General features: G+C 58.4%; 1 protein-coding gene across 1 annotated transcript in view; it reads right to left on the reverse strand.

Annotated features, from left to right (window-relative positions):
• Positions 1-21968, reverse strand: part of TIAM1 (TIAM Rac1 associated GEF 1) — a 228237-nt gene that overhangs the window by 195817 nt on the left and 10452 nt on the right. The window contains exon 2 of the mRNA XM_054577830.1: positions 17558-17627. The gene's annotated coding sequence lies outside the window, so the exon portion shown is untranslated. The remainder of the gene's footprint in view (positions 1-17557; positions 17628-21968) is intronic.

Below are 21968 nucleotides of genomic sequence, written 5' to 3' on the forward strand. Positions count from 1 at the left end.
TAGGCAAAGAGGGCGGGAAGGAGAAAAGGAGAGGAACATCCATGTGTGGTTGCCTCTCACACGCCCCCCACCAGGGACCCTGTCCGCAACCGGGGACCCTGGGGTTCGCAGGCTGGCACTAGGTGCCCTGAGCCACGCCAGCCGGGGCTGCGTGCTTGGCCAGAAGAGGGTGCTCCCTACAGGCTCGCTCCAGAGCCAGCAGATTCAGGGGCTCCGCGGAGTGTGGATACCAGAGAGAATTGTGGGAAAAACAACCCATGAACCAGCGTTACCTGTGTAGATACTGAAACCCTCTGAGGTCTTCGGAGCTGGAACCTTCCTCAGAAGTCACTGCCCCAACTCCCTCTGACAGCTGACACCGCAACAGGAAACCGATTTGTTCACGGGCCCCCAGCTGCGGGGGACAGAGCTGGGCACAGCCCGGCAGGGCTCCTCCTGGCAGCCACGTGCAGGCGGCGAGCGGCTCTCCCTCCCTTCTCCCCGTGGCCCCCTCCCGGCCCGCCCGCTCTCGTTCTCTCTCACACACACGCACGCACGCACACGTACTCACTTTTGGTTTTCTTTTTTGCACCCTTCCGTATCTTTTTTTATTGTGGTAAAGGAACACGAAATTTACCACCGTAACCATTTTTAAATGCGTGGTTATATTAAGTATATTCATTGGTGGGCAGCCCGTGGCATCTCTGTCCCCACTCAACAAGCACGCCCAGCTTGCCTCCTCCCGGCCCCCGCCCGCGCTGTTCCACCCGGTCTGACCGGCGTCGCCTCGGTGGGAACACACACGTTCCTGTGTGGCTGACTTATTTCACTTAGCATGGTGTGCTCCAGGTTCACCCACGTGACAGAATCGCCTTCCTTTTTAAAGCTAACATTCCATCACACATATAGACCACACATGGTCACCCATTCGCCCATCAGTGGACACGTGAGCTGCTTCCGCCTTCTGGCCACTGTCACTGACGCTGCCAGGGACGCGGAGAACAAGTGTCTCTCCAAACACCCCCTTCAGTTCTTGTGGATAGATACTCGGAAGTGGAATTGTTGGACTATGTGGTAATTGAACTTTTAATTGGCGGGGAAGGTACCTATTCCTTTCTAAAATTAGATTGCACTTATCCATAACTGTCCTTAATAGAAAAGCAAGTTTTCTGTTGGGGTCAGCTGATGTTACTAACACCAGCTGTGTGCTAGAGGGGGGAGGCGGGTACCGGGGCCACGGTCAGGCTGAGCTCAAGGCACAGCCCCCTGCCAAGGTACGGTCTGCAGCCGGAGGGACAGCCAGACAGGAGTCGAGTCTCAGGCAAGTGTCTGTTCTGTCTCCGTGGTGCCAGCCATGTGGCATCTTAGGACAGTGTGTCCATCCCCTGGAAAGACACAAAACAGAACCATCCACACAGACGGGAGTGTCATCAGAGCCTTGACAAAGCAGAGCAATGACTAAATGACTTGTCAGGGGAAGGGGGAGGGGGACACTCAATCAAAAGAGTGACTCAGCTCGGCCGACGGGAAGGAGCAGACAGACGAGGAGACGGGCGGACAGCAGCGCCTCTCCGAGCAGCCGCCTCGCGAAGGCGTCTCCGAGCCGCAGCAACAGAGCGGGAGAGGTGTGTCTGGCTTCACCTGAGTGCCCCACATATGTCCCCCAGGGAGGCAGGAGCCCTAACCCTGGTATCTTAAATGTGGCCTCATGGGAAAGTGTGTGCAGGTGTCATCAACATAAGCTGAGGCCACACTGGGTCAGGGTGGCCCTGTCCTAATGGCTTTGTCTTCGTAAGAGGGACATTTGCACACAGGGACAGACACAGGGAAGGCCTATCAAGGTGGAGGCAGAGGCGGGGGTGCACTGCTGGGAGCCCCCAGAGCTAGGAAGAAGCCAGGGAGGGGCCCACCCCAGAGCTTCAGAGGGAGCAAGACTCGCCCCACACCCTGAGTTCGGACTCCGGCCCCACACCTGGGAGAGGACGAGCCTGCGGTTGTGGGGCCCTGGGTCTGCAGTCCCGCCCCCGCAGCCGGAGCCCAGCACCAGGTGGGAGGTAGAAACCCCGGGGCTGCAGCCCCTGCTCAGCTGTCCATGGGCTGGAAAGGGAGGGGACACGGCTGTCACCTAGGGCCCAGCCCACGGACCTGACTCCATGGGACCAGTGGGTGCCTGGTTTCATTGTCGCCCTGGAGGCGAAGGGGGTCTTCTACTGACCCAGCAGAGGTAGGTCCACACCGCCCTGCAGGGGGAATATCGGGACACTTACTGGCATTTGGGGTGTGACCCGCTGCAGGTGGTTCAGCAAACCGGCTCACTGCCGGTAACTCACGCTGGCCCCCCAATGCGCACACACATTTCTTCTGGCGCAGCCCCCACCCCAGGGGTGTAGGAGCAAGCCCAGGGGCGATCGCGGGACGGCACTTCCGTCCACCGCGACCGTCTTTGACAGAGACCGCAGGGGATTTTTCAGGGCCCCCATTAGGGCGCCCACTGCGCTGCGGGGTGCACCGCCAGGGGCCCTGCGCGGGTGACACAGAGGACAGCAGAGCCAGCCCGGCTCTCGCAGCACCTGCCCCGGGCCCACGCGTGCCGGTCCCCTGCCTCGAGCCTGCGGCCGCCCGCCCACGGCACCAGCCTAGGTTCTGGCACTGACGCCCGCCTCCCCTTCCCCGCCAACACACACACCCGCACCCTAACCGAGCGGCCTCCGAGCTATGTCAGCCGCCTCCCCATGCAGGGGCGCGGGACCTCCCCGGGCCCCTGAAGACTCGAACACAGAGAGCAAGAGGGGGCGGGGCGAACAGGAGGGGAGGGCGGGGCCAGGAAGAGGGGCGGGGCGAGCAGGGGTGGGGGCGGGGCGCGCAGGGAGCGTGGGGCGTGCAGGGAGCGTCTTCCGCAACGCACCGCACCCCAGTCCCGGCGCCGGCCTGCGCGGTGGGCGGAACAGGGAGGACAGTCGGAGGCGGGCCCCAGAAGGCCAGCTCCCGCCGCCAGCTAGGTCCCAGGTGCGGCGCATGTTCCTCCAAAGCCGGGGCAAGCGCCCCTTCCTCCGTGTAACCCGGCCCAGAACCAGCCCCCTAGGAAGCGGGGCCGACGAAGGAGCTTCTACGGGGAAAGGTGATCTCCAACCCTGGCGCCGTGTGAAGACCCATCCCCGGCTCCCTGGGAACGTGACTGTGTTACCCACTCGGGCTGCACGACCAGCGCCACGGGCCGGGCGGCTTAAACGCCAAGAATGTCCTCTCCCGGTCCTGGAGGCCGGAAGTCCACGATCAAGGTGTCGGCAGGGCTCGTTTCTCCGAATGCCTCTCTCCTTGGCTTGCAGACGGTCACCTTACCCCTATGTCCTCACAGGGCCTTTCCTCTGGGCTGGGGCGCCCGCCGTCTCTGCGTGTGTCCAAATTCCCTCTTTTTATAAGGACACCGGGCAGGCTGGGTCAGGGTCATCCATGGGGCCTCATTTCACCCTACCTGCCTCTTCAACGACTCGTCTCTCACTACAGTTACCATCTTTTGCCGTGTATAATGTGCGCCCACATTTCTGGCTCGAACTTGCAGGGGAAAAATCTTTTGCTTTAATTTAATTCAATTTTTTACTTATTTATCCTTAGAAACAAAACCGATTACCATATTCCAGGGCATTATTTTGCCCATGGATATCGTTACTCCTTTCTGGAGTTACACTTTTAATGCATAAGCGAAAGAATTAAAAACGCTTATATACATATGCAGTTAGTACTACCCATGTATAATGCGCATCCTTATTTTTCCCTCCAAAATTTGAACAAAAAATGCATATTCCACATGGCAAAATACAGTACATCCTGCATTACTGCAGGTTGGCAGGCTAAGCTTCCCTGCACAACTCAGCCCTTAGCAGCGACCTTATTTGGGGGCCGTTGACCTTTCGCAGCTGGGCCCCTGCATCAGTAATTAGTTAAGATGAGGAGATACTGGGGCAGTGGGTCCGCTGGGACCGGTGTCCGTAGGGCAGGGCGGAGAGTGGAGGGATGCGCCCCCCCGGCCCGGGGGGTCTGCCCACAGCCCTGCCTCTGGGAGGGGAAGCACCAGGCTCTCCCAGGCGCCCTCGGAGGGAGCAGGGCCCGCCAGCACCTTGGTGTCCGATTTCCGGCCTCCAGGCTGTGGGACGAGCCCAGCATATGGCCCTTTGTTCGGACAACCCGAGGAAACCAAGGCCTCGGAACCCCAGTGTGAGCCGTCTGTTCACACCGAAGGCCTTGCCGCCGCAAGGGGCTTAGCAGCATACACAGCGACTCAGCCAAAAGGGTCGCCGCTTGATAAGGTTCAAAGTTTTATTTTTCTTTTAAGATTTTATGTATTTATTTTTAGAGAGGGGGAGGGAAGGAGAGAGGGAGAGAAAGAGCAGCGTGTGGTTGTCTCTCGCCTGCCGCCTGCTGGGGGCCTGGCCTGTGACCCAGGCACGCGCCCTGGCTGGGAACCGCACCCGAGACCCTCTGGTTCGCAGGCCGGCGCTCAGTCCGCTGAGCCGCACCAGCCGGGGCCAAAGTTCTCGTCACAGCCGAGCAGAGCAGAGCGATTACGGCCGCTGCCCCTGTAGCCAGGCTGTCCGGGTCAGGGCCCTGCTGACAGTGGCCAGGCCGGGCCCTCCGGGTCTCAGCTTCCCTCACCTGTAAAGGGGTGACAATAATGAAATCTAGCCCAGACTAGATTTTGGAATCAAATGGGGTCACCTTTGAGACACGCCCGCCATCCGCCCACAGAGAGCCCCAACATACGGGAGCCGGATCAATCCCAGCAGAGCTGTGTCGCCCCGGCCAGCCTCTCCCGGAGTGTGACACCCCTGAGAACCCTGGGTGTGGCCTCCCTGACCCCGACGGGTCACCTGCACCCCCAAATTCACCCCAGTCCCAGGAAGAGCAGCGCAGAGAAGAGCCACTCCAAAATCATTAACAACCCCAAGCGCGGCCCTGGCCGGGCGGCTCAGCGGGGCGGAGCATCGGCCCGATGCACCAGTGCTGCCGGTCTGACTCCCGGGCAGGGCGCACGCAAGAGTCGACCAGTGAACGCCTGGGCAAAAGGAACGACAAATTGATATTTCTCTCTCCCTTCCTCTCAAAAATAATAAAACTAAATACATAAAAATTTAAAAATAAAAACCCCAAGCTTACACCCGGTTGCTAGGGCAAGGGGTCAATGTTCTTAAGAAAATCTAATCTGAGCCCTGGCCGGTGTGGCTCAGTGGACTGAGTGCCGGCCGGCGAACCAGAGGGTCGCTGGTTCGATTCGCAGTCGGGGCGCGTGCCTGGGTTGCAGGCCGAGCCCCCAGCAGGGGGACCTGAAAGGACACCAATCAAGGTATCTCTTGCGCATCGCAATGTTTCCCTCCCTCTCTCCCCCTCTCTCTCCCCTCTCCCTAAAAATAAATATCAAAAGAAAATCGAAGTTGAGAATCTATCTGACACTTGGGCAGGGGGAACTACCGGGCAGAAGCAGAGAGAGACGCCACCACAGGCGAGGGACACAGCGGTGGGCAGCCAGTCAGGGCAGCCCCGGGCCCCCGCGGGCCACGTCCCATGACAACCTGCTACGGACACCCGGGGGGCCGCACAAGGCACCCGCCGTTACCACGCAAGAGGCACAGAAATGTTTTATTCCTGTGCCGTTCCCCTCGGTCATGGCCCCACCACAGCCCTGCACAAGCCCACGAATGCCGTGCAGCCCACGGTCTGAAACCGGGGACACAACCCTCTGCAGGACGCGTCCCCTCTCGCAAACCCAAGATATCTAACTTCCGGGACTGGATTCTGAGGAAACTCCTCGCACCGCCTCAGATCATCTTCTCTAAACGCAGGGGAAACAGGAATGTTCCAGAAGAAGCCACGTGAGGCTGGGCACAGAAGACAATGCTGGGCTCCGAGCGGCAGACAGGTCTGCCAAGAGCGGTGCCGCTTCACGTTCGCCTCCTGCAGCAGCACCTTGTCGTCTGGAAAGCCGTGGGTCCAGTAAACGTTTGTGAGCCTGTGCCACACGCGTGTCCCATGCATGTGCATACACGCACCGCACACCACGCAGCAGGCACAGGCAGGAGCTCGTGTATCGCCACAAGGAGCCCAGACGTACGCGGGCGGCAGCGTGCCCGCTTTACGGGAGCGGGGCTCCGGCCCCGGCAGCCGCAGGCCGAGGGCAGCCACAGGCGAGCCCAGGCCGCGGGCGGCGCGCGCTGGGACGCAGGCTTCCTTTTGAGTGTCAGTACTGATGAAGGTTCATGCAAAATGCAAACTTTTTCAAATGAGTTTATGTTTTATTGAAGTGTGACCGAGTATAACATTCTGTCAGTTTGGGGAGCACAACATAACAACTCGATGCAGGTCCGTACGGTGACATGTCCGCCGCGCAGTCTAGCTCACACCCATCGCCCCCGTGCCGCGGTCGTTCCTACCGTGCGGCCCCCCGGGAGGGTGCCCCGCAGAGTCCCACGCTCAGCGGTGGTCCCGCCTTCCGGGTTCTGCGGCGGTGGGGTCACACTGTCGACAAAAGCTCCTGAGGAACCAGAACTGGGAAAGCGAAACTCGGACCAAAAGGCACCTCCCTACGGGAACCGCGCCAAGGCGGCCGCTTTCTCGACAGCCAGCCGGCCCGGCCGGCCGGTGCCGGTCCCGCGCAGGCCCGCAGAGCTGCGAGAGAGGGCCGTTGCAGGCGGGCGGTGGGGGAGGCTTCAGTGTCAAACCCTGCTCTGACCCCTCCTTCCCTCCCCCCATCCCATTCCCAAGTCTTTCGCCCTCATGACCTAAGTCTGAAACTAAGAACAGGCTCCCCGACTGGAGAATCAAAGATGTTCGCTCCAAAATGTAATGCAAACCCAGGACTAAAGGGAGCAAACACTGGTCACCTGAAAAGGCAGTTACCCAACCAAACTGGTCGAAGGGGAATCTGCAAGTTCTAGGTTCTTGCTTCGAGGGTCCTAAAAACGGTGCGGCCAGGGTTAAGCTGCAAGGTGGAAAGGGAGGAAAAGCTCACTCTGATTCCCATCTACCGCCACCCCAGGGTCTGAAGGGCCGGGCGTGGCACCCGCCACCTCTGTGGGGGCCCGCGGGTGGGCCCCCGGGACGCGCCCACGTCAGTCCAGCCCGGCCTGTGGCGGACGGCGGGACGGAGGGAGAGTAGCGAGAGCGGTTGCCTCTTGCTTCCCAGCCTCGTTATGCCTCCCACGTGGGCACTCACGGCTTCAAAGCCACGGGGTTCCGACCCAGGAGCCGGTGGAAGGGCCCCGCCTGCCTGGGCCGCAGGGCGCACCGCAGCGACGGTGCCCACAGGAACCCAAGACCCTGGGCCCGGACCAAAACCCCTCGGCGCTTTGCTCCCGCCCGCGCCTCTCTTTGCTGCCTGGCCGCGGGCCAGCCTCCCCAGCCCCGGCCCCCTTCCGCCCCCGTCCCCTCCCCATGCCTGCTTCTCCGCCCGCCTAGGGAACCCCAACCCCGCCCTCCCAAGGTCAGCTGGAGAAAGCCACCCCGGGGGGCCTGTCTGACCCCGAGGGTGGGTGGGCGCTCTGTCCCCCATGACCCCACTGCACAGCGGTTCTCAAAGCCCGGCCCTGCGCCAGCATCCACATCGAAGGTCTCGCCCTCCCCCAGGACCCGCTGCAGCAGGAACTCGGGGCCGCGATCTGCACCTCAACAGGCCCTCCAGGTGCTCAGATGCCCACGAAGCGCCCACCGTGAGAGCCCAGATCAATACTTCATTCTGCTGCTGCTGACCACCAGAGCCGCCATCCGTACTTCACGCCTCCTCGGCCCACGTGGCTGGGGAGTCCGTCCAGCAAGTCCCTCAGAGGTGGCACCAGCCAGGCACCCAGGAAACACAGGCTTGTCGAATCAGGCTAAGGAGCCCCTCCCGAGCCACAGAGGGCGGCGTGAAACCAGCAGCCTCACAGGCTGCCGCCGCCGGGCCGCGTCCGGCAGCTACAGCCAGGAACCCTGCAGAACGAAACTGCGGTCGGTCACAATGTCGGGGACCAGGAATGCCGGGCTCCCTGTCACGGCCATTTGTCCAAGGAAAGATTCCTCGGGCAGGTTGTAAGAACACACCCCCGAGACGCCAGGACGAAGCTGGTTTGTCTCAGGAGGGTCCTGGCGGCCCCAGAGCACCGCAGCGATGAATCCCCGCCTCCGCCAGGGGCCCTGCATGGAAGGAGTCGCGGAAGTTTAACTAACCCGCAACATTCGGCTTGGCTGCCTCCTGCCTCATCATGGCTGTTGGTCCCAATTACCAACCACAGAGGACAACACATCACCGGCGGCCACACACCTGGGTCCACCCACGAACAGGTGGGTAAAGGCTATTAGAACACAACCAAACGAGCACCAGGACGGCACAGCAGAAAACGCTCAGAAACAACAGGAGGCTGCACTGGGTTCTGCCCTGGGCCCGGGCAGGGGGCTCGCGGCAGGAGGGCGGGGCCACGGCGGCTGCCCGCCCCGCTGCGGACCCCAGCCAGCCCAGCACAGGACAGCAGTGGCCGGGGGGTCGGGGGGGCCACGGCTGTCACTCCTCAGGGCGCAGGCTAAGCGGTGTCTCCCGGAGAGGTCCCCAGAATCTGTGAGCATTACCCAACAAGGCGAGAGATAAGACTGGGTTAGTCTTATGCAAAGCATAAAATGCAACCACACCACCCCCCAATAAAAGGGAGGCGCAGGGAGATTTGAGATGTAAGGGAAAAAGACACAGAGACACGAAGAAAGGAAGGTGGGCCAAGAAGCGAAGGCGAAAGTGGCGCGGCCGCAAGCCACGGGCTGCCAGGGAGCCGGCGGGAGGGGCCAGGCTCCGCCCGCGCGCCGCGGCCCAGTGCGGCCCGCCGGCAATCTGGGCTCTGAGCGAGACCAACGATTCCGGGCTTCCAGCCTGCAGAACGGGAGGGGGGCAAACTGCGTCATCGTAAGCCACTGAGTGTGTGGCTCACGGAACACACACATCAGTGATCTCGGCACTTCTTTTTCTCAACACCAGCGCACACTCGCGGGTCTCGGCCCCTCGGTGCAGCGCAGGACTGTGGCCTCGGCGGGGCGGGCCACACGTCACAGCCAGGGGACCAGGCAAAGCCAGGTGCAAACCCCCTCAGTCTGGTGCCCCCACATGCCTGCCGGCCCCAGTGCGGCGACATGTGGGTTCCCTGGCCGTTTGGGGTAACCTGGGAAACAGTCACCCCGGTAACACTGTTTCCATAAAAAAGTCCTCTGGATTCCAAAAAACAGGGAATTTAGAAGTCCGCCACAGGGGAGAAGAGTGTGCTTTTCAACTTAGAAATCTAAGTGCTGCAATTAACTCATTCACTGAAGGGCCCAAGTCACACGGCCACCCCTGCCAGACAGGCGGTCCCCGCCCCCTGAGCCTCAGCGTCTGAAGGAAGGTGATTGCAGCGCCAGCCCCAGGTCTCCCTCCCTCTGTAACACAGGCCGGGTCCTTTGCCAGACAGCGCCCCCCACCCCGCTCCTGGCCCCGGGCACTCCCCGCAGGAGCTGCGGAGCCGCGTGGCAGGGCTCTCCTGAGAAGACCTGCGGCTGCTGGGAGTTACCGCTGAACTCGTCACCCAGCAGGTGCGTTTGAAATGCGCCCCCACACTCTGCTGCGACACCGAACCAGCTGACAATGACGCTGGTAGGAAACAGAGCAAAGCCAAACAGGCCTGTGTAGACCGCGAGGCCAGCCGTGGGGAAGCGCAGGAGAGGACAAGGTGGGCCACGGAGGGGCGCACTTGTCTGCGAAATCTGGCGACAAGCACAGAGAACACACACCCAGGGTCATCGCATCAAGAGAGAAACGCCAATCAAAATCCCAGTGAGACGTCACTTCACACCCATCGGGAGGGCGATGGCCGAAATGAGAAATCAACACGTAACGGGCAAGGAGGAGGAGAGACGGGAAGCCCCCTGCCCTGCTGCTGGGAACGCAAGATGGTGGCACGGTTGGGGAAGCAGCGCGGCGGGTCCTCTGAAACCCAACGTGGAGTTGCCACGCGAACAAGCAACTCCACTTCTGGGTGCATCGCCGCGGAAATAAAACCAGGGACTCCACCAGATCCTTGCAACCCCGTGTTTACTGCCGCGTCGTTCACAATAGCCAAGACACGGACCCAACCCAGTGTCCACCATCAGGCGCACTGATACACAAAAGGCGGCCCAAACCTGCAAAGGAATGGCAGGCAACCTCCGTAAGGAAGAAGGTCCTGGCCCAGGCTACCACACGGCGAACCCCCAGGGCATCACGCTCAGTGAACCAAACCCGCCACCCACGGGCAAGTGCTGTGGGGTTCCACGTACATAAAATATCTCGACTAGTCAGACCCGTAGGAGCAGAAGGCGGAATGCGGTGGCAGGGCCTGGGGGAGGGACGAGTGGAGAGGCTCGGCGCGATGGGCCCAGAGTCTGGCTTGGAAGATGCGGGAGTTCTGGGGCCGGGCGGCAGCGAAGGACGGCGGCAACGCGAATGTGCTTAACCTGAGCGCACCTAAGGCTTACAAATGGTTAAAGCGGTCAACGTCATGTTACAAATGTAGGGGTTTCTAATTTTCCTTTCTTTTGATTTCTGTATTTTCATTCATGAAATTTCTTTTTTAAACAAAGGCACCTGAGGCATTGAAAATGAAAAGGGGGATCATGTGGCCGTCCAGGCCTGGCCAACCCGTTCAGCCCCCACTGCTTCGGGGAGCAACAGGATTCCGGCGGTGTGTCCTTGCCCACTTCTGGAACATGCATTGTCCCGGATGAAAACTCAGGTCCGGGAGCTCGGTGGTTCTGAAAGCCATTCCTGTCAGACAGCTGGAGCAACAAAGCCAGCCAAAAGGCCGCCCCGCCGCCCGCCTGGAGAGCTGCGTCGCCCACAGACATAAAGAAACGCAGCGCAGCACCAGCCGTGGGGCAGGACGCGGAATGCTGGTCTGGGGACGAGAGGCCGAAGCCGAGGTTCGCCTCACGCGCTGCCTGCCCACCGCAGACCGGGGGAAGCGCCCAGCCTCGGGCCGCCGTGTCTGCAGGTGAAGGGACGCCTGCTTCCCAGAGCAACAGGAAATCCTGGGAAGGACCACGCCCGACAAGTCGGGGGCCCCCACACAGCACGCGCCACAGAGCTGGGGCTTCCTCAGGGTCAGCGCTCGCTTCCTGTCCCCCCCCCCCCGTAGGTACGTGAGCTCCTGTTTCAAAGGCCTGCGCGCTGGCTTATTCCTGGACTTAAGGAAGAAACGGACTGATTGACTCCTAACTACCTCAGATCAACCCCTTCACCAAGAAGCCCTCATCATCCTGAAATTCTTAATGAGGTTGGCTTTCAGATACTTTATGCTCAGATAACTGGAAATAGAGCTTGCAAAATATCAAGCTGAAAGTCCTCATTTAGACTAGAAAACAGTTTCTAGGGTCTTTCTCAGAGATCACATCCTAGAGCTCTAGAAAACCTAAAACCAACACCCACCAGCTGTGTGACCATGGGCCAATTACTAAACCTCTCTGATCCTAGGCTTGCACGTCACAAATGACAGCGACATACAATTAAGCCTCTCAATTAAGGCCTGCAGGGTCAGCGGGTTACAGTAAGAAGTAAAGGAGAGCAAGGACTCTAAATGATAAGGAATTATTAATCACGCCACTACCATGAAATGAGTGAGCATCCTTGTTTACAGTCCAGGTGGGCCCTTGTTTCTGAGCCGCAGGCTCCCCAACATCTTAGTGAGTGACATCCTTTAAAAAGAAACTTGTAGCACAACAGTTCCGTAACATCAAAAAGGCCCATTTTCCAACTAAAATAGTTGAGAAATTTTAGTCTAAGTCTGAACAGAATCCCATTGGTATTCTCTGTATATTGCTTTACGTGGCAAGGTTGTTTTGACGTACTAATTTTTCCAGCCCATGAGCAAAGCACATCTTTCCATTTGTATCTTAGTTTCTTTCTTTGATGTCCTCTAGTTTTCAGAGCACAATCACTTGTCACCTTTTCGATTAATTCATTCTTAGGTAGTTTAAGGTTTATGAAGCAATTGTAAATGAGAATGTTTTCTGACTCTTCTCCTTCTGGTAGTTCATTATTGGTGAATACGAACGTAACATCTCCATACTGGGGTGGGCAAAAGTAGGTTTACAGGTGAGAGTGTGCAAACAATACTTACTAATAATTGTATTATTGATTTGTATTATTTCCACGTAAACAACTGTAAGTCACTTTTCCCCACCCCATATATTCATTCTGTATCCTGCAAAATCACTGAATTCACCTATTAGTTCTAGTATTTTTTGGTGGAGTCTTTTGGGTTTTCAGTATATAGTATCTGTCATCTGCAAATAATGCGTTTTACTTCTTCCTTTCTCATTGGGATGCTTGTGTTTCTCTTTTCATCTGATGGCTGTGGCGAGGACTCTCAGGACCCCTAGGCAGAAGTTGTGAGAATGGGCCTTCTCGTCTTGTTCCTAATCTGAGGAAATGCTTTCAGATTCTCACCACTAAGCATGAAGTGAGTTGTGGGCTTGTCACGTATGGCCTTCATTATATTGAGATAAGATTCCTTCTACACTGACTTCGTTGAGGGTTTTTATCCCAAGAGGACGTTGAATTTTGTCAAATGCTTTTCCACATCTATTTAGATGGTCACATGGTTTCTATTCTTTATTTAATGTGATACATCGCACTGACTGACTTGAGGATGTTGAGCCATCCTTTCATCCCTGGGGTGGATTCCACCTGGTCATAGTGCACGATCCTTTTAACGTATTGTCGAATCCAGTTTGCTTATATTTTGTTGAGAATTTTTGCATCCATGTTCATCAAGTATATTGGCCTGTAATTTCCTTTTTTTTAAATGTCTTTAATATCTTTGATTTTGGTATCAGGGTAATACTGGTCTCCTAGAGTCAGTTTGGAAGTGTTCCTTCCTCTTCAATTTTTTTAAATTGTTTAAAAAGGATCCTTCTTAGACTGCTTGGTAGAATTCACCTCATTTCTTAGAAGTTTTATTGATTACTGCTTCAATTTCATTGCTCAGTAATTAATCTTTTTAGACTTGGTTTTGTATTTCTTCCTGGTTCAGTCATAGAAGGTTATACGCTTCCAGAAATGTACCCATTTCTTCTGGATTGTTGAAGTCGTTGGCATATAATTGCTCCTAGTGTTCTTTAAAGATTCATCGTCTTCCTGTGATGTTGGTTGTAACGTCTCTTTCATTTGTGGTTTTATTTACTTGGGCTCTCCTCCTTTTTCCAGATGAGTTTTAGCTCAGATTTGGCAAATGTACTTAGCCGTTCAAAGAACCAGCTCTCAGTTTTACTGATTTTTTCTGTTTTTTTAATTTCTATTTTATTTCTACTTTGATCCTAACAATTTCCTTAGTTCTGTTTACTTTGGGTTCTGCTTTCCCTAGTTCCTTTGGGTGTAGAGTTAAAAACTGTTTGAGATTTTTCTTATTTCTTGAAGTAGGCTGTATAGCTATGAACTTCCCTCCCAGAACCACTCTCAGTGCATCCCATAAATTTAGAAGAGTTCTGTTTTCATTCTTATTTTTCTCAGGTACATTTTGCTCTCTTCCTACCACTGGTTGTTCAGTCACATGCTGCTCAGCCTCCACATGTTTGGAGTTTGTGCGTCTCCCAGTTCTCCTCTTGTAGCTGAACTCCAGTTTCCTGCCACTGTGGTCGGAGAAAATGCTGGATTTGACTTCAATCCCCTGGAATTTACGGAGGCTTGTTTTGTACCCTAATAAGTGGCCTGTCCTGAAGAATGTTCCCTGTGCACTGGGGAAAAATACGTGCATTTAGCAGGCTGGGGATGAACTGTTCTACGAATGTTTATGAAGTCGAGCTAATCTCATGGGACACTTAAGGCCACTACAAGGAAATCCTTACAGTTTAGTGTGAGAATGAGCTATCTATTGATGTGAATGGGGTATTAAAGTCCCCTACCGTTACTGCACGACTGTGGACTTCTCCCTCTATGTTCACTAATAATCGCTTTATGAATTTAGGTGCTGCTATGTTGGGTGCTAAGCAACTTACAATTGTTATGTCGTCGTCTTGGATTGACCCCTTTATAATTACGTGTTGTCCCTCTGTCTTTTTTTACTTTTTGTGTGTTAAGGTCTATTTTGGGCAATGCAAGCATTGCTACCCCCGCTTTCATTTTTATTGCGTGGAGTATCTTTCCCCACCCCTTCACTTTCAGTCTGTCTTCTACTCTGAGGTGAACCTCCTGTACGCAGCATAGAGAGGGGTCATGTTCCTTAATTCATTCACCCACCCTGTTCTTATTGGAGCATTTAACCATTTACATTGGAAGGAATTACTGGGAAGTGTGTACTCGTTTCCATTTTGTTAATTGTTTTTAGCTGGTATTATAGTTCTGTTCATTACTTCTCTTGATCTCTTCCCTTTGCTTTACTGTTCGGCTGCGGTGTTGTTTGGGTTTCTTTCGCTGTGTTCTTTGAGTACTTTTTGCAGGTTTTTGGTTTGTGGCTATCGTAAGGTTGATGTAAAACCACTGTAGATCTGCAACAGTCTACCTGAAGCCGGTATGTGACTGTTCAAATACGACCACCTTTCTCGCCCCGCGCCCGAGCTTTAGGCTACGGATGTCACGCTTTAGCTGTTACGTATCTCCTAAGCGCTTACTGCCGTTTGAATTGAATTTGAAACTTTTTTCTTTTGACCTTCGTAGTGGCTTTTCAAATGTCTGATTTGCTGCATTTATTAAACATCTGGATTTACCTGAGAGGTTTTTTTCCCTTTCTCACATCCCTTTTATCCGGTTATGGGCTTTCCTTCTCTGCTTGAGGGAGGCCCTTTAACATCACTTGTAGCGCTGCTTTCCGGCTCTCGCGGGCCCCGGAACCCCTCGCCCCTACAAACGCGAACCACAACCTCGCCGGTTGAACAAGCCTACGAGGTGGGTTCCCTTCTCTGAGCCTGTCAAAGACGCCTGCCGCTCCTCTCGGGCGACCATGGCCCCGAGGTCTTGACCCCACTGCCAGTCCAGGCCAGAAGGCAGGCCAGGCAACGAGTCCGGCCACCCCCCAGCAACACCCGTCCGCCTCCGCCGCGGGCGTCCCGTCTCACGCCGCCGCCGCCGCCGCCGCCGCCGCCGCCGGCCGGAGGGTCGGGGGCCGCCCTGCAAACTCGCGGCGCGCGGCGCCTCGCTCGACAGCGTCCGAGGCGGGAAATAACTGGGCGTAGAGGCAGCCGCGTCAGGGCCCTGGGGCCCTGGGCCGGGCCTCCGGTCCGTCTGAGCCCCGGTGCCGACGATGCTTCGTCCCCGGTCCGGCTCCGGGCGTCAGTGCCGGCCCCGGGGCGACCCCGCCAGGGAGGAGCTCCTCCAGCCTGCGCACTGCAGAGCCTGCGAAAGCGGCCTGCGCTCCCGTCCGGGCCCAGCCGCGGCCCCGCAGCGACGACCCCTTCCGGCCGCTCTGCGGTCTCCACGCCTCCCCCACCTCAGCGCGCCGGCGCCCGAGAGGAAGGCGGGGCCCAGAGGCTCAGCCCCAGGCCCGCCCGCCGGGGCCTCGAGCCCACCTGCCCTGTGGCCAGCAGGAAGCTCGGCGGGCCGTGGGGGCGCCCGGGGGGAGGGCCGCCGCAGACCTGCAGCCCGCCGGGCGCGCCGGAAGCACGGCCGTCTAGGCCGCCCGGGGCAGGCAGCCTGCGCGCCCCCAACGCCAGGGCCAGCCTCCAAGGTCCGGGGCCCTGGCCACCCTTGGGGTCCGTAGCCAAAGACATGAAAGCGAAGAGCAAGTGAGTTAGAGGGACGCGCTTGCTGCGTTTCTGTTCACCTTGAAGGCTAAGTCTTATGAACAGAGCCCGGGGCTGGCTTCGCTCCTAATTAATTCAGGGGCTAAAAAAAATGAGCCATTCCTCCTGACTACCGAGCACGAGAACCAGGACTCGGCGCTGGCTCCCAGCCAGTCGCACGCTGCTGGCCGCCCCGCAGAGCCACGGACGCGGCTACTTTCCCTCCAGATGGCGGCGTGTACTTTTCCAAGCGGACGCTCGTCCCCCCCGGGCCCGCCTCACCTTCCGACAGCGCCCTGTGTTCTCCCAGCATCCTCTGCGAGCACCAGCTTCGCAGCACCTCCAAATGTCCTGCCACCTACGGAATTCATTAGCACAGTTTACTGCCCCTTCACTGGTTGCCGTGTTTTGGGTAAAGCATGGCCTCCGTGGGCCCGCAGCAGGTACCCTACCCTGGGCCCCTTGTCCAATCAGCTCCCTCGTGGTGCACAGTGCGTGCCCAGCTCCGACGCGGCCGGGCGCTCGTCCCAGGCAGGAGAGCCAATCTCGGGTCCAGCAGGAGGGCCATGCCCCCCGGGGCTGCCACAGGAGGGGGACTGCGCAGAAGGAAAGGCAGACAGAGGGGCTCGGAGGAAAACCAACTGGCACTCAGCTAAGAAAAGGCTCTGCTGGGAAAGCAATGGGGACAGAGGGCCACCTGAACACACGCGTTCAGGGCCTCTGCATGTGACCTGCATCTTGGAAGGAAGAACGCACAGGATGAAACAGAGGGAGAGAGGAGGGAAAGAGATAAAGCAGGACCCAGGGGAAAGGGGGCAGGAGAGGAGGAAGGAGAATAATCCGCTTCTTCATTGGCCACTGACACTATCAATTAACACGCAACCTGGGTGGGCATTTCATGTTCAACAACACAGGAGTTAAAAAAATAAGACAAGATCTCTTATCACAAGGATCCATCTGGAGAACAAACCAGCACCACGGCCAGGGAGGCCAGCGTGAAACCAGCAGCAGGCGGTGCACACAGGCGTGGGGGGTCTCCCCCACCCCCGGACCTGGGGGGTCATCCAGACCCAGGCGATGCTGGGGCCGCAGATAGATCCAAACCCCACACACTCACCCCTGTGATAAAGTGTAGTTTATAAACAGATACAGTAAGAGGTTAACAATAACTACGAGTGAAATAGAACAGTCATAACAGTAGAGCACAACAGAAGTTACAGGAATAGTTTTAGGGTCATTACTACGTAAAAGAAGAGTTGATACCTGGCCGTCAATCTGATAACCAGGCCGACTACCGAGTGACTAACAGGCAAAGCATCCACAGCGGGGGACGCGGGGCAAGGGATGGCTCGGGTCTCGGGTGCGGCACAGTGGGACACGCCAGATTTCGTCGTGTTACTCAGAAGTGCACACGATGTAAATCATGGGAATTGTTATATTTCTGGCATTTTTCCATGTAAGATTTTTGGATCACCATCCTGACCGGTGTGGCTCACTGGGTTGGGCATCATCCCACAAACCGAAAGGTCACGGGTTCAATTCCTGTTCTGGGCACACACCATATGCATTTGTACATGACTAATGTTCAGCCATAATATTCAAGCTAGTCGTGACCTTGTACCGATGCACCAGATATATGGAAAAATATTTAAGCAAACGGTTTGTATCTCTCAGATCAGCCACAAGCTCTGCCAGGTTAAACAGGCTGTGCTATTATATCGTTCATAATAGGAACTGATATCCTATCTACTGGAATGGCTGAATCTGCCCACGTTAGTTTTGCTGCAAAGAAAATGCCCGTCCTTCCAGTGTGCTGGCTGGGGAAAAGCAGTTTTTGGAAATCACTCACCTTTCCGCCTGTCCTCCTTCCCGCATCCTGCGCTCAAACACGCCTGGGGGAGCCCGTCGGGGTAAGATTCCTGCAACGAGACAGTTCGCCAGTCCAGCGGTTATGCCAGGACAGGGAGTGGGCAGCCGTTCCCAGGCCAGAACCATCCAATAAAAACTTTAAATTTTCTAGTAGCTGCGTTTTAAAGAAAACGAATACATGAAGTTCCATCTGATAACCTACTTTATTCAACTTAGTGTATCAGAGATGCTATTTCACCATATGATCAATGCACGACATTCCTGCTCACCGCGCCTCAGCCTGCTGCGTGTGACGCAGACAGGCCGTCCTAGTTCAGGGGAGCCACTTTTCAAGGGCTCGGCGCCCCCAGGGGCGCTACGGCCGCAGCCCCCCAGTGGCAACACGTGGCTGGAGAGAAGCAAGTGGAGAAAGGGTTTCCAAAGCATGAGGGGCCCCTGGTCTCCTAAGCGCCTGACTCCCCTTTCCCACGGCCCCTTTGACAAAGCAGCTGCCTGGACTCGGAGGCTTTCCAGGGTGCGGAGTCTCAGATCCAAAGGCACAGCACGCTCAGCGTGACGGGAAACACAGAACACACACTGCAGGGCCCCCAGGCACACGAAACCGCGGAACACGTCCCCCCTCCTGGCTGACAGCTCAGCCCGGCGTCCTGGCCAAGGCTCTGGCTCTGTGGGTTCTCGTGCCTGGTAAGGAAGCCACGCCGAGAACGAGCCTCTCCACAGGCAGCGGGACGCGGCGGGGGGGCGGGGGGGGGCACCCTGTTCCAGCCACAGGTTCCGACCCGGCACCTCCGAGCCCGCGTGGCTGCTTCCCGTCGGGAGCCTTGCCCACCCGGGGACCCCGAGAGAGTAAGAACCACTTTCCAGGTACTTGCAGGGCCTGGCTTCTTTTTCCTCAAGGGCCTTTGCTGCTCAAAGGTGATCCAGGGAGTTCTTGTCAACCCATTTTTTTCCTCACATCACCTTCAAACTGAAGCTGCTTAAATTCGCTCTGATGCCTTAAAGTTGCTGAGAGGGACGGAGGGACCCCCCCCTTCCAGAGCTGAGCTGGGGGACGGCCCTGCTTGAGCCGCCGCCTGGACTGAGCTCGCCCGCCCGGGAAGGCCCCGGTCTGTGGGAGCTGCAGGAGGGGGGCGTCCCTTCCACGGGTACGTCAGCCCGAAGGCGGGGCCCCCACCAGGCCCAGTCTCTCGTGGAGCCCACTCTCCACACCTCCCCCTGGGCACAGACAAGCCCCCGACAAGTGACTTCAGCGGACGGAAGCCAGAGGCCCCGCCCTCGCGCCTCCTGAGGCTCGGAGGGCGCTCAGCGCACGACGTGACCTTCCCGGGCCAGCCCCCCCAGTGCCAGCGACAGCCACCAAGACCCGGGGGGCTGGTGCCGGACCTCGAGGGAGGAGGCGCCGAAACAGACGGACGGGGACCAGCGGAGGCCGTCTCTCCAGGGTGGCGGCGGCGCCTTCCGCGCGGCCGGAGGCGGAGAAGCCCCGGCTCCGCAGGGAGGTTCCGGGCGGCCCCGTGAGCGGCGCCGGGTGCCGGGCGGGGGCACCGCGGCCGGGCTCTGCTCGCCCACCCTCACCGCCTACACGGTGGGTGCTGTTTCACCCACGAGACGCCCAAGGCTCAGAGCAAGGCCGCACTGTCCGAGGTCACGCTGCCAGGCAGTGGCCGGGCCGACAGCGCGGCCCAGCAGCCTGGCTCCGGGTGGCTGTCCTCGCTCCACACACTGTCCCTGCGCAGAGTGCGTGGGCCTGCGGGCCTGGGGGCGAGGTTCCGACCTGAGCCAGCCCGGAGGCCCCGCAGCTGTCTCGGCGCCAGAACCCTTGACCGAAGGGGCCGTGAGGACGGCGGGGGCAGGGAGCCCAGGGGTCCACCCGCTGCATCCATGTCAGTTGTCCCACCGCCGCCCCGCCGGCCGCACCAGCTGCGTCCCCCTCTAGGGTGAGCCGGCAGGGCCAGGGTGAGTGACAGGCGAGAACAGAAAGGTTCTGCCGGGACGGTCCGGGCCAAGGAGCCCGGACTTCATCCAAGCACGGCGGGCAGTCTCTGCCCGGCTCTGAGGCAGGAGTGGGGGGACCAGACACCGTTAGAGGGACCCCAGGTCCCCCACCCCCCAGAGAAGAGGCAGGGGAGGGCCAGGCAAGGCGGCAGGGAGGCTGAGGCTCAGGAGAGGGGGCGACGCTCACTGAGCACCACCCGCCGGCGGCGCCCAGGGCCATCGCGTCCTGGAGGCCCCACGTCCCAGACGAAGGTGCTGCAGGGCCACGCCCCCTCAGAGGCTCCAGGGCAGACCCTCCTCGTCCCCCTGCTCCTGGCGCGGCCCACCTCCCCGGCTTATGGCTGCACCCCGCCCCCGACTTCCCTCCCCCCCTCCTACCCCCCCACCCCCGCGGCTGCACCCCACTGCCTCAGGACCGCCCCATCCCGCACAGCCTTCCTTAACCCGCTGCACCTGCGGAGACCGCGTGTCCGAACTGGGCCCTGTTCTGAGGTCCCAGCGGACGCGAACTGGCGGGACCCCTCACAGGGCCGTGGCGACGGCGGCAGGACCGAGCGGGGGAGACCGAGGGACAGCGACGGGCGCGTCACAGCAGCACAGTGGGAAGGGGGTGCTCGCTCCTGAAAAGGGAAAGTGCAGCGCGCAGGCCTGCGTTTCCTCTAGCCCACCCCGCAGGGACGCGCGGGGGACCGAGGCAAGCCACTTCCTGACCAGGTGGGAAGAGTGGGGTCAACAGTGTGGGGCGGGGGTGAGGGGGGCGCCGAGACTCCCTCGTGGACGCTTTATGATCGAGTTGACTTCTGGAAAGACGTAAGGGCAACACGCAGTGGAAGAAAAACCTAAGTCCATTATTCCCAAGCCCGAAAATCAGCCTTTGGGGGTTGAATGCAGGACAGGGTGCCGCTCACCCGGCTGCCGGCAAGGAAGGGCGCGGGGGCCGCTCCTGGGGCCCGGCACGCGCGGCCCCGGGTAAGATCCACCCCGCTAGACGCCGCGACGGCGCGCTGGCCTGCGCACACTGCTGTGTTCATTCGTTTCATTTTTACGTAAGCGCGCGCACGCCCCCCAGCGCTGGTCCACGGCGTCCTACCTGCAAAACAGGGTGAAAGCGCCCCGTCTACGCCAAAGCGCCCCTGCCCCCTCGCGGCCCGTCGCGCTAAGGCCGAGGACACAGAATGCTGTCACCGCACACGCCTCCTGTCGTGGAATCACACGACACAAAGTCCATGGAATGAGCTTCAAGCGAGGTCACACGGGGTTAGGACAGGCCTTGCGCCCCACAGCTGGTGTCTCTACAAGACAGAGGGGGAGACGCAGGAAGCCACACACGGCCCTGGAGAGGAGGCCAGAGGGAGAAGGTGGGGGCTGAATGCCGTCACAGGCCTGGCGCCGGGCGCCTGCAGGACCCGGGGACGCAAGGAAAGGCCCGCCCGGGGCGCCCGCGTGGGCGCACGGCCCCACCACACCTTGGTTGTGGACTCCGGCCGCCGGAGCAACGGGAGAGGGAGCGTCCACCGTCTCGGCCCCTTCACGGCAGCTCCGGGACGGCAACAGGCGCCCGGGCTGACCGAACCCGGGCCCGCCTGCAGTCCCTGCGCCGGGGCTTCAGGAAAGACGGGAGCGTTCGGGAACGCAGCAGCCATCCTGCAGAGGGACGGAGGTCACGAGGCACAAGCGGGGTTGTGACGCTGGCTGGAGACCGGTCTGCGGGCCCAGCGGCCGCAGACAGCGGGAAGCAGCCTTCTGAGGTCCGTCCTTCCGTTCAACCCCAGCCTGAAAGGGTCCATCCACAACGGGGCTAATCCTCCCACTGATATTTAATCGCGCGGCTTTCTCGCCTTTGTTCCTCAGCCCCATCCACGGGTTCCTTACTCTCCCCTCTTTACTCTCCGGTCCCGCTGCTGGAGAGGGGCTTAATCCCCACGCATAAGTGGGTCACAAAAGGAAGACCATCACTTGGCAAAGTTAGGCCTGCACTAGTCGCTCCCTGTCCAACGGGGCGCGTCCGCGTGATTAACTCAATGTTCCTGATCATAAAAGCAATGCGAAATCATTGTAAACGCTGCCAGAGCTGGAAAAACTTTTACATAATAAAAATCCCCTTTTAATTGCAACACTGAAAGACATATGTTGTTGGTATGTTGGCGATATATACTACTGGTACCTTATGTAATTAAGAGAAACACTTTATAATCAAAGAAAAAAACTTTGAAGATGGGACATTTGGGAAGGATCACCCAGACAAATAAAATGGATGGGAGGGGCGTCAACACGGGAGAAAAATGGAGGAAATTGCACCAGGAACCTGAGGCCAGTGACCCCCCCCAGCACTGCCAGAGCCGGGGGCTGCACCCAGGAAAAGGGGGACTCGAAGGCGTGACTCTCCCGTAAGATGA

This window comes from Pteronotus mesoamericanus, unplaced genomic scaffold (assembly GCF_021234165.1).
Source record: "Pteronotus mesoamericanus isolate MK-2021 breed Mesoamerican mustached bat unplaced genomic scaffold, CSHL_Meso_final contig_116, whole genome shotgun sequence".
Classification (NCBI taxonomy): Eukaryota; Metazoa; Chordata; class Mammalia; order Chiroptera; family Mormoopidae; genus Pteronotus; species Pteronotus mesoamericanus.